Below are 16883 nucleotides of genomic sequence, written 5' to 3' on the forward strand. Positions count from 1 at the left end.
CCTTTATACCTGTTTAGAGATTATCTAACTAAAGTAATAAAAATACCATTTCATCCTAAAAATTTTTTTTCCTATGCATATACAATCATTTGTTACCTAAATATCTGTTAGTTTAACTGTAAAGTGTGATAAAACTGCAATGAAAAAGATATAGCTTTATATACCTTCTGAAATTTATAAAAGCATTGTGCTTTAATCGAAGTAAAAGGAATTATTCAGCAGAGCATTACCTGTGCATTTGCATCCAACCTGTTTGTAGCTATGGAGTACCTATTTCTTAGAGATGTCAAATATAAAACAATTAACCTCATGAGTGATGAAAATGACTTATGGAATAGGGAAAACCAAAGGAAACAGCAGAATCTACAGGTTATCAGTCAAAAGCAGAGTGCAGAGGCATTAACACAAAATTACTTGCTAAAAGAATATACCTCAATAAGTGTTAAAAAGGAGTATAAATGCTATATTTTTCATGTCCTGTTTACACAGGTCATAAACTCCACTAGATATGCACTTTGTATTTTAAAAAAACCCACAAGGATGACTAGGCTGTCACTAATAGTAATACTCGTTAGAAATAATTAATGATCAGAATACTAAAGAAGTGTATGGAAATCACAGAGCAAATGCAGTTGACACAGTAAACTATGGCTTCTTTTTAACTGTGGTGATATGGTAATAAAATACAGTACATGATCATACAACAACAGCATCACCTTCAAACTCATGAATTAAACAAGATGCAAGACTTATATATTCTTTTCAAACCTTAAATACACTCCTGTGTCACAAAATATTTTTTCTTATTTTATACATATACACAAGATGGGGTAGTTTTATTTGCAGAGGAAAAAGGCACAATGCAATGAGTCATATATGACTATTTCATAAGAATTTCTATTATTATTATTATTATTATTATTATTATTATTATTATTATTTTTATTAGCTGTCAAATGTGACACTGATCGACAAGAAAGGCCAGAAACAGAATTTGGGGAACCTCAGGTGTGTCAGCCTGATCTCAGAGCCAGGGACAGAATTTCCCATAGCTTTTTCCTGGAGAAACTGGCTGTTCACAGCTGTACCAAGGAAGGTTTAGATTGGATACTAGGAAAAATTTCTTCCCTGAAAGGGTTATCGATTAAAACTGTCTGCCCAGGGAAATGGTTGAGGCAGCATCCCTGGATATATTTAAAAGATATGGATGCGGTGCTTGAGGACATAGTTTAGTGGTGGACTTGGCATGGTTTCAGAGGTGAAAGGTTGAAACAAAAGGTGAGAACAGACATAAGTTAAACCAGCAATATTCTGATAAGATATTAGGAGAAAACTTTCAATGGTGGAAAAGATCTCCATCCCTGGAAATAATAACACAGCTCTGCATGACCCTAAGCAACCTAATCAAAATTGTAAGTTTGAATTAACTTCAGTGTTGGCTTTGCTTTAAGCAGGAGGTGAGACCAACCACATCCCAAAGGTCCTTCAGTCCAGTTATTCTCTATTCTATTTAAATTACTTGATTTGTTACAATTATTAGTAATTTAGTGGATTTATTTTTATGCACACATAGAACTTATTTCTGGAGCTTTATCTTATACAAAATCAGATACATGCAGGAAAAAAACAGTCTCAGAGTGGCAACCCCTCAACCCTGCTCCTGGCATAGAAATGTTTTTGGAATTTGTTTTTCCTTCTTTCACTGTGGCTTTTAAGTAATATAAAAGCCAGGAAGATCACTGTGACTATTACATGGTTGAATACTCCAGTGAAGTAACATTGCAAATGTTTGTTTGTATCATGTTGGTTGTTTTCCTTTGTTTTAAACTGTCACACTTTTTCAGATATTTCTGACAGGAAGCCCAGTAGTTAACTATTGATCCCTCCAAGACTGTTTCTTGACAGGCTTAAGGAATTTCTCTGCAAACCCCCTCAACACCAGGATTACTGACAGGCACCGAGTTAACATGGTTTACAGTTGTCAGGATTTTATCCCTGCTTCAAAATACTCTTCTCATCAAAAGTTCTGTGTTAAAAATTAAAACTTCCAGGTCTCAGTCAGATGACATCTCTGACATCTAACAAAAACCACCCTATTTTCTCACCAAGTTCCTGATAAATTCTACTCCTGATCCCAGAAAAGTAATTTACAGCTAGGTAACAGACACAGCATTTTCATCCTAGAACTCTGGCTAGAATGCCAACCAAAATTTTCCTCTTCTAGCTTTCAATGACCCCCTCTGATTGTAAAAATGTAAGAGAGCTCAGAACAAAGTGGTTTTTATCTCTCATATACAAGTTTTGGGACTTCCCAGCCTTCTAGACAGAACACAGTTTCTCATTACCACTGCACCATTTATTTGAGCTGCAAAAGTTACCTCCCTAGTTAAAGACAGCTAAAGAAAGAGTAGTGAGGCAGTTAACAGAATTTCCAGAGCTGTCTCCTGCAGCCAAACAATACAGTGGGAAGATGCAGGGTTTGAAACATGCTCATCATGTATTGCAGACATATAATCCCCTGTCTAGGAAAGTCAGAGTCATCAACAGAAGCTATTTAGAGCAAAAGAAAGAAGAAATCATTCTGATTAGGAGTTGTATACAAATGGGAATGATCCAAAGGAGGAGGAGTTATGTATAATTGGAATCAGGGTGGTTCAATCAAGGACTGAAAATAGATACTCCAGCAAATGGAAGTGAAATCAAGAGACTTTCACACATTGTAAAGGAAAAGTAGCTAGTCCTGAAAGCTATGCTTCTGATCCATTTACGATGGTCAGCCAGAAAAATCAAATATACTCCTGCAAATAATTCTGACACTGAAAATTATGATTTTATTCCAAAATAAGAACTTTTTGAAAAAAGAAACATCAACATTCTCTATTTTTAGTTCCAAATGCATCATCAGATGTCAGATATATTATTTAAAGTTAAAAAAAAATGAAATTCAAAGATATCACAATCACATTTTGGTGATGTTCAAATCTGTAATTTCATTGACTACCAGGAATCCATATGGGAAATACAGCTCTGCTCCTGCTCAGGGAATTTCTTGTCCTTTGTGGTTTTGCATTTTGCATTTTAATCATTTAAACAAATAACCACAAATCCCCCACCTTTAGTACTTCAGCTGCAAATTACAGCCTCTGCTCATTTGAAAGTCTAGTCAAAAGTGAATTACCTTTTCCACAACATGTGCTGCAGGCATTTTCCTGTTGCAAAGATCTATGGCTTCAGTGAAAGTGCCCCCTTTGCTTCAACGTTTCCAGGGCTTGCAAACAATCTGTTCAGGCTACATCACTGCCAGGTAATCTCAGAAAAAAAGGGATTGGACTTGAAACACTAAGACTGTAAAAAGCCTTTAAACCATCCTGATATTATGGTAGCACATGCCATGGGCCTTTAGCAAGTCTGCTGTTACCCTCCCATCTCAGTACTGTTTCTAAAAACAAAATAATAAAAATTTTTAAAGGACTAGGATACAACAAGATCAGGGAAAATGATGATGTTTTCAAGAAATCATGTTTATTCATGAGGATCTTTTTGATTCTTCTGCTTGGTTTTTTGTTACCCACACAAAAAAATCTTCATTTCATCTCCTGACAGAATGATCATGCTAAAAGTGCCACTCTCACTTCTACTATTAATGTTTAATTAATAATTTTTACATTCCTGTATATCTAAAAAGGAGGGCCAGATGTAAATAAACAAGTTCCATTCAGTCATTAGACACTGGTGAACTATAAATGAAAATTTGTGTAAAAGCACAAAGAGGAAAAACAGAGCAAGGGTTAAAGGATTTTCAGATTCACTGCTGTCACTCATGAGAAAAATATTACCCAAAAATTACCCACAACTATAATATTTCTTAATATTAAAAGTTCTCTGTAAAGTTCTCATAATTGCATTTACTGTTCCCAAAATACTCCTAATTATAATCAATTAGTATAGCAAATACAGAAAGTCAATGAACACTGAAGTGTCTTGGACAGATCCCACAATGCTTTGCAAGCTGACAATAGACAGATCCTGTGTGATAAAAATTGTCTAGCAAAAATATCTTCATACAAATGAAATCTGGTGACAGCTTTATTTAGTTCACTACTTAGCTCATTCTTCCTTTCTGCCACACATGGCAACGACAGTGCAAGTGCAAATTACCACATTTGTGCACTTTCTGGTAGAAATCCTACCTCAGGGCATCTTTCCAGTTCTCCACACTATGCATGAAGTGTTGGGTTGGGGTTTAGGGGCCTTTTTATTTGGTGGGGTTTGAGACTTTTTGTTGTTTTGCTTTGTTGTTTTTTTGTTTTTTTTTTTATAAAGTGGCACTGCCAGCTGGCAAAAGAGGTGGCAGCATTCAGGCACTGGCTGAGATTGTACAGTTCAAATTCTGAACTGCTGGAACTCATCACAGGTTCACTTATGGTGCAGCTTTTTATCATGCACATGTCAGACTATGTGTGTGAGCCAAAGGAGGAGCAAAGGCTTTTGCGAAGACAAAAATGCACATGAACAAATGCAAGTAGATAATCTCTGATTACAAGTAAGAATAAGGCACTCATCAAATGATAGGTAAGATTTATTAAAAAAAAATCTCCTGTCATATCTCAATAAGCCTTATTTATATCCTGTCTCATTGAGAGACAAATCAGCATGAGAGCCAAAGGACTAAGTTCCTTGTTCTTTCAAGCTCCCTGTCCATCAAGGCTTAGGCTGTTTGTCCTTTTTCCTGTTTTGATAGGATGGACCCTCAGTTTATCTTACACCCCCTTAAAAGGGAAAGCAAGTAGGGGTAACATCCAGGTAATTCCCTCTAATTAAATCATGTCATGAGAGTTTATTGGTGTGAATGCTCGCCAGGAACTCTCATTCTGATACACCAGCTACCAACAAATTATGAGTTGCCAAACATAATCAAGAGAATGAATTACAAGAGCTATCAGCACTGTCAAGCTGGATAAGGAAATGTATGATTATTGCTCAGCCACAGCTGAGAGATTCACTGTAAAGTACGGAAGGCTCTAATTAATAAAAACTGTGGAAATATCAAATGAATTTTTACCACAACAAGATTAAGAATTTCACGTAAAAACAAATATTTCAACAATTCATCCTGAATGCATTTTTCCAGTTTTTTAAATACTCATCTATTCTTTTCATACACCATTCACTACTCCAGTGTCTGGAGTATGGAAGATAAAAATTCAGGTTGTATAACAGGTCTATTATTAATTCCTTCCTTCTGCAAGACAAAGAGCAATACTTCTAGTTTTTGATAGCAAGCACTTTCATCAAACACCTTGGAAAATACCTTAAGAAATGGGCTACCTAAAATATCTATAAAATATTTTATATTTTAAGGTCTTTCACCCTGCAATCAGATGCTTTCTATTGAGAGCATATTCATTTCAGTTGTGTCTCATGGAAACAGCATCAGTAGATAATCAGCTGCAAGTTTGATCACCCCAGTGTAGAACAACCAAAAGAGAATCAAATTCAAGCCTAGGGAATGAATCCTCTTTACTCAGCAAAGAGATTTTAGATTCTCATTTGAATTCAGTTATTTGATCATTGTGAACTGTGAAATTCTCCAGTGAGCCAGAAGATTCCTTATTATCAGCTGTGATACCTTTCACACCCACCCATTCACGTGATATACTTGTAGCATTCTGTAATTTGTAAGTTCTCATACACCATTTCTTGGTAGTGTTTTAATACACAGGCTCTCTCCAACTCAGTAGAAACAAAATTACTGCCACAGTTCAATGGGATTGATGTTCTCCTGGCATTGGTACCTCCCCTAAGGAAATCTTGGAAATAAACAGTATGAAAAGTGAAAGCATTAGGAAGAAGGATAACTTGTATACATATTACTCTGACTTCTTCAAGTACTGGAAAAAAATTATGAGAAATTAAGTGTTTTGCAAAAATAGTACAGTACCCAGGACAGAAGACGTAGGAAAATCTGAAAAAATCTGAGATGTTTTTCCTTTTTTCTGTTACATTCCATCCCTCACCAAAAGCTCAGAACAGAAAGCTGCAAACTATTTACATTTTAGATGTTTACAAAACACCTTCTGAGCTACCAGCATACACATCTTTATAGTTAGTAAAATGGCAGAAAATTCTAAGTATGGTTCAAAGTATTATGAAATGCATCAGGCCAGAGGAATTGAAATGTGTCATGTGCCTTCCCTGAAAATACAGGAAGTTCAGAGAACTATCTGAGATTTATCTGCAATTACAGCTACATTTATCTCAAGTCAGTCATGGTGAATCCCATGAGTATTGTTCCTGTCATACATTCACCTGGGAGAGAGAATCACAGTTAAATGACAGCTCAAATATATATACTTAATGAAATTTTGATGACTGTTTTCATTCCCCAGTCATTAGTCTACATTTTTTGCAAGAAAGTTTAGTTACAAAAGTATGCCGAATGAAGAAAAGGAACAACTACTTCAAAAGCAGCTGAATCTGGATTTTAAACTGAGTTGCTACTTTCCTCTTCAAACCAAAAACCAGAGGCCTGAAACAATTTCCTTACCCCCCTCTAATTCTTTATATATTTTTCTAGTGTAGAGATGAAATCTCTTCTTTAGTAAAGAAGAGCAAAGCCTATGAATTTCCTGTGTATAAACTCCATGGTCACAGACTCACCTCACCAGGGATTGCTGATATCCTATTACTGTGGTCTTTTGAACAGAAAAAAGATAACAATTTCAGGAAACCATCTGTTTGCCTATGATAAACCTTGTTTTCTCCATAAAGCTGGAATTGGAAACTTAACTCCAGTAAATTATTTTATAAATACTGAAGTAATAAGGCATATGAGGGTTACAATTCCTTTAGCCTTCATTATACATCTCTACTGCTTCATATTTTAGCTCTTTTGCAGTTAAGCAAAAGGAAGTGAGAAATTAAGTATATTTCCTAGTGTTAATATCACCCAGAACTTCCAGAAGTAGAATTGGTACCACATCTGTCTATCACTGAGCACCATAAACAGAATACAAGGCAGTTACTCTTCTAATGCTGTGGGTGCAGTTTTTTTAGCACTTCAAAGGACTATGTTTCAAAGGAAATTATTCACTCAAAGGAGAAATTCACTCAATTAAACCATTCAGGAAAAAAAAACCAAAAATACCATACAGCATTTGAGACATTATTCTAAGTCCAATCAAACAAATTCTGACTTGTTATGGAGATACTGTTTCCAAACTGAAGATGCAATTCCATACATTTATCTCTTATTCACATTTTCTGTAGATACACCTGAAACATTTCACTTACTAGGAAAATAAAACTCCTGGAGAAGAGGTAATCACAAAAGAATACCTTGAAATAATAACTGAACACCAAAGGCACCTTAGGTAGAAAAGGCAGAATGGAATTACCTGAATTCAAAAATTAGCGTGGGACCAAGATTTTCTGCCATAGTTGAAGATAAAGGTGTTGAATTATCTCAGAGTATCTAAGTTATCACTGGTTTACTGTTCAACCTGAAGTAAAATATTATTCTTCACAACCCTTTTGTTATTTGCCATCCCCAGACAGACGATGGGAGAAGAAATCTTAGTTTTATTTACATATTTTACAGCTTTTGTCAGTGCCATAGTCTCCCTTCTATTTCATTATTATCACCAAGAAATAAATTTTTCCAGTGGAAGCAGAATCAGGGGGAATGCAGCCAGCAAATAAAAGTGTTAATCTATCGTTGCATGAAGGTATTTGAAAAAATGCAAATATTTTAGGTTAAAGGAACAAAAAAAAGTCATAAAGATTGGGAAACTGATGATTAAACCCTTTGAAAGAAATTTGTTCTGGGAATGCCACTTAAAGACATCTGAATAGCAACAGTTGCCCTTGTGGTTTGTCCATAAATCTCCACTTTTAGCTGCACCTGCTTTGTGGATACTTCTAAAAGAGAAGAACACAATGCCCTAACAGCTCCTTGAACTGAACACCTGCGGAATTTGAACTTAGAGGGGTCTGAGCAGCTGTGGTTTGGGGCCCAGCAAGTGTCATGTGTCCAAAGTGTTCTCAACTATGTCGAGGAAATACAAGTGTCACACCAAACCATTTGGATCTCTCTGTGTGTGCATCACCACCTTCCTGGCCAGAATCCTCCAGACTGCAGTTATTGACAATAATACCAATAATCTGCCAGCTAACCAGACTAGGCTCCCAGCAGTGGGTAAGTCAGAGCTCAGGAGGGATCCTGAACATCCTGAAAAAATATCAGAGGAGTTCCTGTCACTTGCCAGCTTTTCAGCACAGGAGAAGGAAGTCTCACTCAATGAGGGCTGGCAAACCCCCAGGGCTAACACCTGTCAACAAAACACAGAGCTGCAACCCATAATCCCCAACTGCCTGCATCTGTGTCATGGCCAAGAGCATCCTGAAGAAAAATGCACACCTCAAATGTATGCTTCTGTGTCCTTGGTTGAACTCGATCACCTCAGAAGTTTTTTTCTAACCTAAACAATTCTATAAGTCTTGTGTAAAAGTGAGGTGAGAAACTCTTCTGAGTCCCAAGTCTGCAGTATGGGCCAAGTGTTCAGGTAAATGACTGTAAATCATAAATAACTATTTTTGAGAGGATTTCTCGAAGAAAAGAAAAATTCTGTATTTAAGCTCCACCAAACTTTAAATTTCTGATCTTGAGCCAGCAGGGTTTTGTTTTCATTTGGGGTTTTCTTATTGGGTTGGGTTGGGTTGGTTTGCCTTGTTTTAAAAAGAACTTCAAAAACACATAACAGAACTTCCTGTTTTCTAAATACCTCTCCCTGGAAAACCACAAACTTACACACACACCTCTGGATGCACTGCTAAAGCAGCAGTTCAACTAATCAGCAAAAGGGCAACACAACTGAAACCAACACACTGCGCTGGGAAACGTCAGACAATTGTACCAGAAAAGCTGCTGCAAAGTTCAGCCTGTAAATTCACCTCCTCTGAGGCAAGGAGCTGCTCGTTGTTGCTCCTTACTGTGCTGAATGAGACTCGTTCAGGGAGCAGCTGGGATCTGCAGGAAGGAGAAGCATTTTGGAGAGATCAGGACAGAACAGTTCAAATGCCTTCCCACTCCTCGAGCCTCTGGGAACAAGAAGCTGTACAAGGTATTTGCTGAAGTAGTTTCACTACACTTGGGAAAATGGAAACCTTTATAGAACATATCTTGTCAAAAAATCCTAAATGTGGCCAAACGAGAAATACCAAAAGAAGAAACCAACGTTGCCAGAACACGGGCTGATGCCCACAGGGCTTTGCAGCTCCTGTCATGTTTCCTCCAGCAAGGTTCCACTCCCCACAGTGTGATCATGGTGCTCTACACATCTCCTACCTAATTGGATTTCACAGGAGCAGGCAGCATCCCTTGTTTTAAAAAGAGTCATCCCATGAGGACTGAGTATTGATACTGAAAGCTTAAATTAACACACAAACAAAAAAGTGTTGGGAAGAAAGTGGAACTATGAGCTGAGTTTTTCTGACAAGCCCCAAACACTGCCACTATCTCACCCCACTCCCCAGGCTACACAAGTGCCAATTTCTCAGCATTTTTCACCTACCTTGGGAAAAATAAAATAGCATCAGGTAAGTTTTTCTAAAGGAATCAAAGTCTCGATTCCCACCAAAGGGACTCATGCAATAGAGTCATACATGCTATCTTTAGGTTACCCAAACCCCTTTTACACAGCACAAATATTCACAAAATCTCAGAGTGGTTACCACAGCAACAAAGTGAGCTGTGCTGCATGAACCACCTCCATGGCTGCCGGCAGGATCTGTACTACAATGGCTCTCATTATTTGCTATTTTTCACCCCATTCACCTAATCTAGCCCACACAGCTCTGTGTCTTCCAAATTTGTACACATCCTCCTTTTCAGCCAGCCCTCCACACCTCCATCTACAGCTGACATTCAGCTGAGAGCACAGGCTCTGCGTGGTTCCAGAACAGCAAGTGCTGTACCCACCTTCCTGCCACAGCAAACTGCTGCTCCACCGTTTGGATTATCTGAAAACCATCGCTGTTTGAGAAGAGGTAGACACAGATAGGCCTTGGCAGGATCTTCAGACACATCATGAATCAAGGCAGCACCTTTAATTGGTCATCAAACACATCAGCAGTACCAATACCAGGCAAATGTCAAAGCAAATGACAGAGGCCCTGAAGCAAGCTGAGTATTCTGCTCAAGAACAGGGCATCTCTTACACTGGCACCAGGGTTACAACCTCAAATGGATCTGGCAGCAGCAAAAGCAGGAGTTTCTCCATTTATCAGAAGGAAAGAAATGAACGATGGGACCTCAGGGTGAGCTCCTGGAGCTGAAGGGGACAGACTGGACAGCTGACTGCAAATAAATCAGGGCAAATGGCCCAGCCCCAAAGAATGGAGTGTCACCAGATGCCTTTCACATACAGACTTACTTTGGAAAATTGCCCTTTAAATACCTTCCACCCCAATATATTCCCAACAATCATTCTGCTGCTTCACTCAAAGCCGGCTCCCTGCATAAATCAAGCTGTCAGGTTTCAGCAGATTATTTTGTGTAATCTAGATCTGCCCAGCTGAGCTCAGTGGCAATTGCAGAGTTTTGGAGTAGGCCAATAGCACATCTTTTCTCACATGGCTTTAGCTCCTCTATTACAGACTTAGTTTTTTGTGGATTAAGATTTAATAAGAATAATCTATATAACAAGACTGAAACACTAGTACCTGAGCAGCCTGTTAACAGGTTTCAAGCCTTACTCTGAGCAGGAGCTACTCGGTCAGCAGACTCTCACAAAACTTCATTATCTAAATGGATCTAGTGAAGAATTCTGCTTACATTTGCTCAGCTGGGTGAAGTGGGTGTAAAGTCAAAGTCCCACAGAGCTCACCTCTAGCATTAGATATACAATTTCAGCTTCCTATAAGATCAGGACATTCTCTGTACTGTAGATTCAGGATTGCAAAAACAAGCTTGGCCTCTACTCTGTCCAAGCAATGCACTGGAGACACAACATTCAGGATTCACAGTAAGGGATAGTTTGCTGATCTAGCAGAAGAGATATGAGAAAAAAAGATATTACAAACACAAAGAAAAAAAGATATGGCCTGGGTGTCATTCAATCAGAAAATAATTTTCAGAATTATTTGTAATATATGAATTACAAAGTGTTTGATCTAGCTGCATTTCTTCTTTAAGAACACAACTCAAGCTGTGAGCAAGACCAAAACTGCACCAGCCATTCAGTGAACAGCTGATGAGGAAGTTCCCTAAATGGTGAAAAACAAATTTTTCTGCGATTGTGTTCTGAAAGGAAACCAACTTTGGAGTTCCTACCAGAATTCAATTCTTCCCACACGCAGTTCCCGTTTCTTAGCAACATGCAGTTAAACCTTCCACAGGAATAAAAGAGTCAGTTCAATATTACCATCGAGATTCACCTGCTGTGCCCCGAGGAGCAGCAGCTGTGTGTCAGAGAGAAGACACTGACTCAATCCAGCAGAGCACAGGCTAGCAAGGATACTGCAGTCAGGGAGCTGCAGCTCAGGGCTGGCTCAAGGACACCACGAGATTAACAGGCTCTCCACTGTAAAAGGACAGAGTCTCCAGAAATGGAAACTCCACTCTATTACCAAGACCTCCACTCCAGAATTTAGGATCTCATTCTGTCCCCTAGCCTCAAACCTATAAAGATGTTTTATCCTCTCCCTCAAACCAAAGCATTCAGTTTTCCCTCTTGTCTGCAGGATATCCTTTCTGTTGGTTTCCCAGTAAAGTGAGATAACACACCCTGTCCTCCATGACCTAAAGCCACTATTATTGTGAAATGTATCACCCTTTTGTTAATAATTCAGACAGAGCAGTTTAAGATCTCATAAATTAGAGAGGTCTTCAATGAGCAACCTAAAAAGCATTATCAAGACCCTCACTAATTGTCTCAGTTCTTCCCTCTACAATGGCCCAAGCACAATATTTCTCTCATGTCCAGCCCATGATGCACAGGACAGGGAAGCAGCACACACAGAGGATTTGGTGCTGGCAGATCATGTTATCCCATTGGCATCACTGTGTCCTTGTCAGACTGCAGAAGGATGAAAGCCAAAAGCAGGGGTAACTCTCCCCCTTTCATCACAAAAGGCATAAATGGCAGAAAGGAGCCTCAGAGAAAACCTATTTTATTCTCATGATTATCTGTCAAACAGAGCCTTGTGCTGGGTCATGGGCAGCCAGCACCACCTTCCTGCTGGGAGGACATGAGGGTTCACAAACAGCAGAGCACACAAAGTGACAGTGCTGGGAAGGCACAGCTTAAGGTCACCTGTGCTTTCAGAAGATTACTGTTCCATTTGTATTAGAGGTCTCAAGTTAGAAGCTCATGAAAAACAGATCCAAACACAGAACTGGCAGGCTGGGTCCCACTGGAAGGAGGCAATTCACTTTCTTGAGTTCCTATAGTTATTTTTGTGACACAGCTGGTGAATATCTCTGTTTTCTCTCAATGTTCTGTATAGCTGGACACAGACAGTGAAATATTTACCTTGTGTATCTTAAAGCATCAAGGCTAACCACTACACAACCCAACAGAAGATGGAATGTGAATTTTAGACTGGTTGATTCTGCCCTGTGTTATTTTGGTTTGGGCTTTTTCTGTTTGGTGTTGGGGGTTTTTTGTTGTTGTGGTTTGGGTTTTTTCAGGTTTTGGTTTGTTTTGGGGTTTTTGTTTGTTTGGTTTGGGTTTTGTTTGTTGTTGTTGTATGTTTTGGTGGTTTTTGTTGTGTTTTTGTTTCTGTTGTTTGTTTCTGTTGTTTGTTTTGTGGGTTTGTGGGCTTTTGGGTTTTTTCACATAAGGTTATAAAGACTTTAACAAATAGAAATAACTGCAATGAACCTAACCAACTATTGCATTGGCATTATTAAAACAAGCCTCCTGTATATGCCTTCTGTAAATGGAACAATCACACAGAGAGAAACTTCTTTTACATAACACAGAAGCCTCATGTACATGAAATGATATCATGCACTTTTTAAAATTAATATGTACATGAATTTCATACAACTAAAATTAAATATTCTGCACAGCTCTAAACCTGTACTGTATCAGTGCTGATCTGTCCAGATTTTCTTGACAGAAAATCTTAAAGACTCTTTGACAAAAACATAAGGTTAAATTACTTTCAAAGGAGCAATCTTGATTGTTGCAGCAATTTAATCTATTCTAGATAGCGAAATTGAAGAGCTTGGAAAAGTCAGACAGTTTCCAAGTCATAATTTTCCCCTTACATTTTTGTTCAAGAACATGGCCTTCATTGACTAGTAATTAAGAAACAAAAAATTAGGCAACCTGAGATCTTAAAGTATTGTTACTCATTAGGAGTAAGTACTGCTAAACTCTGGCAACCTTGCCACATTGATTTTTCAGAGACTGTTAACACCTTTTATTCCATGGAAACCTATAACTCTTCCAATTTTTTTTAGAGGGACAGATCAGACATAATATTTAGGGAGGGGAAATCACTCAAGGTTAATTAAAAATCTTCCCTTAAGGGTTTCTCAGACACAGTGATGCCACTAGTGATGGAAGTCAGTAATGAAACCATTATCATGCAACTGAATAAAACCATAATAAGCTCACTACCTAAAGAGTGTGGGTGGTTCTATCCCTCTTCCTTCCTTTAGTGAAGAGAAATGTCAGAACAAAAAAAAAATAACCAAACTGCCGAGAACAGGAAAGAATGATCAAAGTTATGGAACAGCTCCCTCACAAAAAGAAACTAAATAGGTCAGACCCAGGTCTGGAAAATGGTACAGCCATGGTTATTTAAACTTCTTCATTATTACCTAATATAAGAAAAAAAAAAGATAGTGACACATACTGGGCAGTGAAGTGCAGCTACTGACAGAGAAGCCCCCTGAAACTTTCAAAATATAAATATAAATTTCAAAATGAAATAAAGTCTAGTTACATTTGGTAACAGAAAATGAGATAAGCCTTGGATCAAATCTAAATTTGAGACTAACAGATTTATAAGTATCATTTCTATAATAAGGTAGATTTAAGAAGCAAATACCTTTATGTTGGTAAGAACTGTTCAACGACAATTAAGTAAATAAAAGGAAGCTGTATTATGCTATGTTTAATATATTGTTTAATGTATTCAGATCCTTTTCCTGGCAGAAAAGCAAAGTATCCATCAAAGTACAGTAGGAGCTGGCAACTGTATACACCAATATTCAGTTTCTCTAAGGATAAAAAAGTTGCATCTAACAAAAGTCTGTCTTTCTGTGTTCCCTTTCAAACTATTCCAATTTTTTTTTTTACAGAATAAATAGGAATAGTGATGCAAGAGAACAAGTGATGAACAAAACAGATGTTATGAGTCAGATCCTCAGTTTGAATAAATCAACACATTGGATAAAGCCAAGAAATCATTTGTACCATTTAATAAGCACATCTCCATATCAAAGATGGTTCTCCATGAAACTCCTGGAGGACAAAACAGGTACAGAGAGCTGAGCAAAGGGGCATCAAGTAAGTACCAACCATAGTCATTTGTGATAACCTTCGTGATTCACCTCCAAGCAATAGTCACTTTGGTAAATTCCTGCTGTGCAGTGCTGCACCATTGTTTCTGGAAATAAAATCCAAAGAATGCAATGCTGTGAGATACAATGCCATCAGTTCTCACTCAGAGTCCACAGGTGTCCCAGATTACCAACGTCATAAATGCTCCTGTGCTATTCAAACAGGGAAACCACAGGAAAAGAACACAGCACATACTTCTCATCAACCATCCCATTTTTGTTTGACTGTGTATTTATTTTAACTGTCAAATTACAATACTTGTCAAAACATATCGCCTTCTTTCTATCACCATATGCCAAGATAAATCTTCACATTCTCACTTGAATGTCATGACTGCTTCAGCATTTTGCACTGAATATTTCTCAAGTGTAGAACAATCTCTGAAGTAATACACTCCTTTACTAATAAAGTAACAAGAAACTAAGTATGTCTCATTATCATTAATTTCCACATCAGCTGTTCTGTGATATTATGACTATGGCAAGAAATGGTCTCTTTTCCTATAATTAAATGTCATAAATATATCTGAAACTGTCATAAATGTAAAGGAAAAGATTTAAAGAGTGTAAGGGCAAAGTGCCACCAATTAAATGGGCAGTTTAAGACCTACTTCCAAAATTTAGCAGAATATGGAAGCCTCTGTCACATTTCTTCTAATGAATATTTTAAAAATATTATTTAAGTGAGAACTGTTTGTCTTTTTTCCATTGGCTATAAATGCAAAGTGGGTGTCTAACCACACTCTTCAACACTAAAAACCAATCTGTCCCCTTTTAGTAGGTTTTTCATAGCTCTTGGAGGACTACAAACCAGAATTTCATAGTAGAAAGATCCCAAACAAATACAGTTTATCACCAAAATAGTTGGTGTGGGAAAGTAATCTTAATGCCAAAATATATTTTAAAAAACCCCAAACTTCCTCAAGTTTGGAGATGGACAGGAACAGTGTGAAACAATACAGCTTACTGAAAGGTTTGGGGTTTTCTAATTAGCAAAGCCCAAAGTAATTGGACAAAAAGTCAAACTTGATCAACAGTTTACTGACATAGCTCTAGTTTGGTTTGTGCTCTGGAGCCCAGGACTGTGGTGTCATTTATTGCAGGTTTGGAAAGCCCAGACACAAACTGCCCCTAGAGGAGGAGCTGCCCTGCCTAACATGGAAAAGCAGGAGATAAGGAGCACTCAGCCTGGTGTCTCATCTCCATGAGGGGGCAAGAAACCTGCTCAGGGGCTTAAGAAATGAAAAAATTGTTTGAGTTTCCATATCTCCTTTGGTTCTGGTGCCTTATTCTTTACCAAAAGAGAGATTGCCCATATGCAGCACAGTCTTAAGATTTTTTATATATAATTATATAAATATTATGATAAAACAGTGGGGGTTTTTTAAACATATAAATAGCATGGTTGTAGCCTTTCACTTGACTCTTCATAGTGAAGGAAAACACCACTTTAGAATAAAGTACAATAACAATGGAATTCCCTGCCTTCTTTTTTGACCCTCAAATGATGCCAAAAGTCTTGAAAAGTCACAAGATTGCATGTAATCCTACATTCCCAACCCTATTCAGAGACCCTGCCTGATGTTTCTCATTCATAAAACCTTTATATAGAATATTTTGGTTTTAAGAAAACTCTCAAAATTGTAAGCATGACCACAATCCATAAAAATTCTCAATGTAAGGAAGCTAATAAATTAAGATGTCAAAAAAAAACCTAATTACTTTAAAAGACAGCTGAAGCAAAGCAAAAGTCAATAGATAAATTTGATCTGAGCCAATAAAAGAGCTCAGCACAAAGAGACTCTGCATAAATGCACAGAATCTCAATTATTTTTATATCAAATCCATAGCCACACAGAATGTTTTTAACCAGCAGGACTACAACTTCTTTGTGACAGGTGGAAGCTAAATAGTAAGTTTATGCAAATTTTTATCATATCTGCTCTACACTCCTTTCAGGTTTAGTTCCATTCTATATTCACAATATAACCTTCCCTAGAATGACCTCACAATTCATTACCTACAGTCTTGATTAGGTAATTCTTCTAAAAGCTAAGATAATGTATTTTATCTGCTTCTGGGCTGGGTTTTGAAGGTAGTATGAAAGAGGAATCTTGGGGGAAAAAAGTGTCATTTTTAAATTAGGATTTTTTCACTTTTTTTCCCCTTAGTTTTCATTTTTATATGCTGCATTTTTAATAATAATAAGAGAACATCCACTTCCAACAGCTCATGGTTATATTCACCCTGTAACTCCAGATTTAAAGAATCAGAAAAAGAATACAAGTTCAGCACAACACCATAA

The sequence above is a fragment of the Lichenostomus cassidix genome, chromosome 4A (assembly GCF_008360975.1).
Source record: "Lichenostomus cassidix isolate B80296 chromosome 4A, HeHo_3.0, whole genome shotgun sequence".
Lineage (NCBI taxonomy): Eukaryota > Metazoa > Chordata > Aves > Passeriformes > Meliphagidae > Lichenostomus > Lichenostomus cassidix.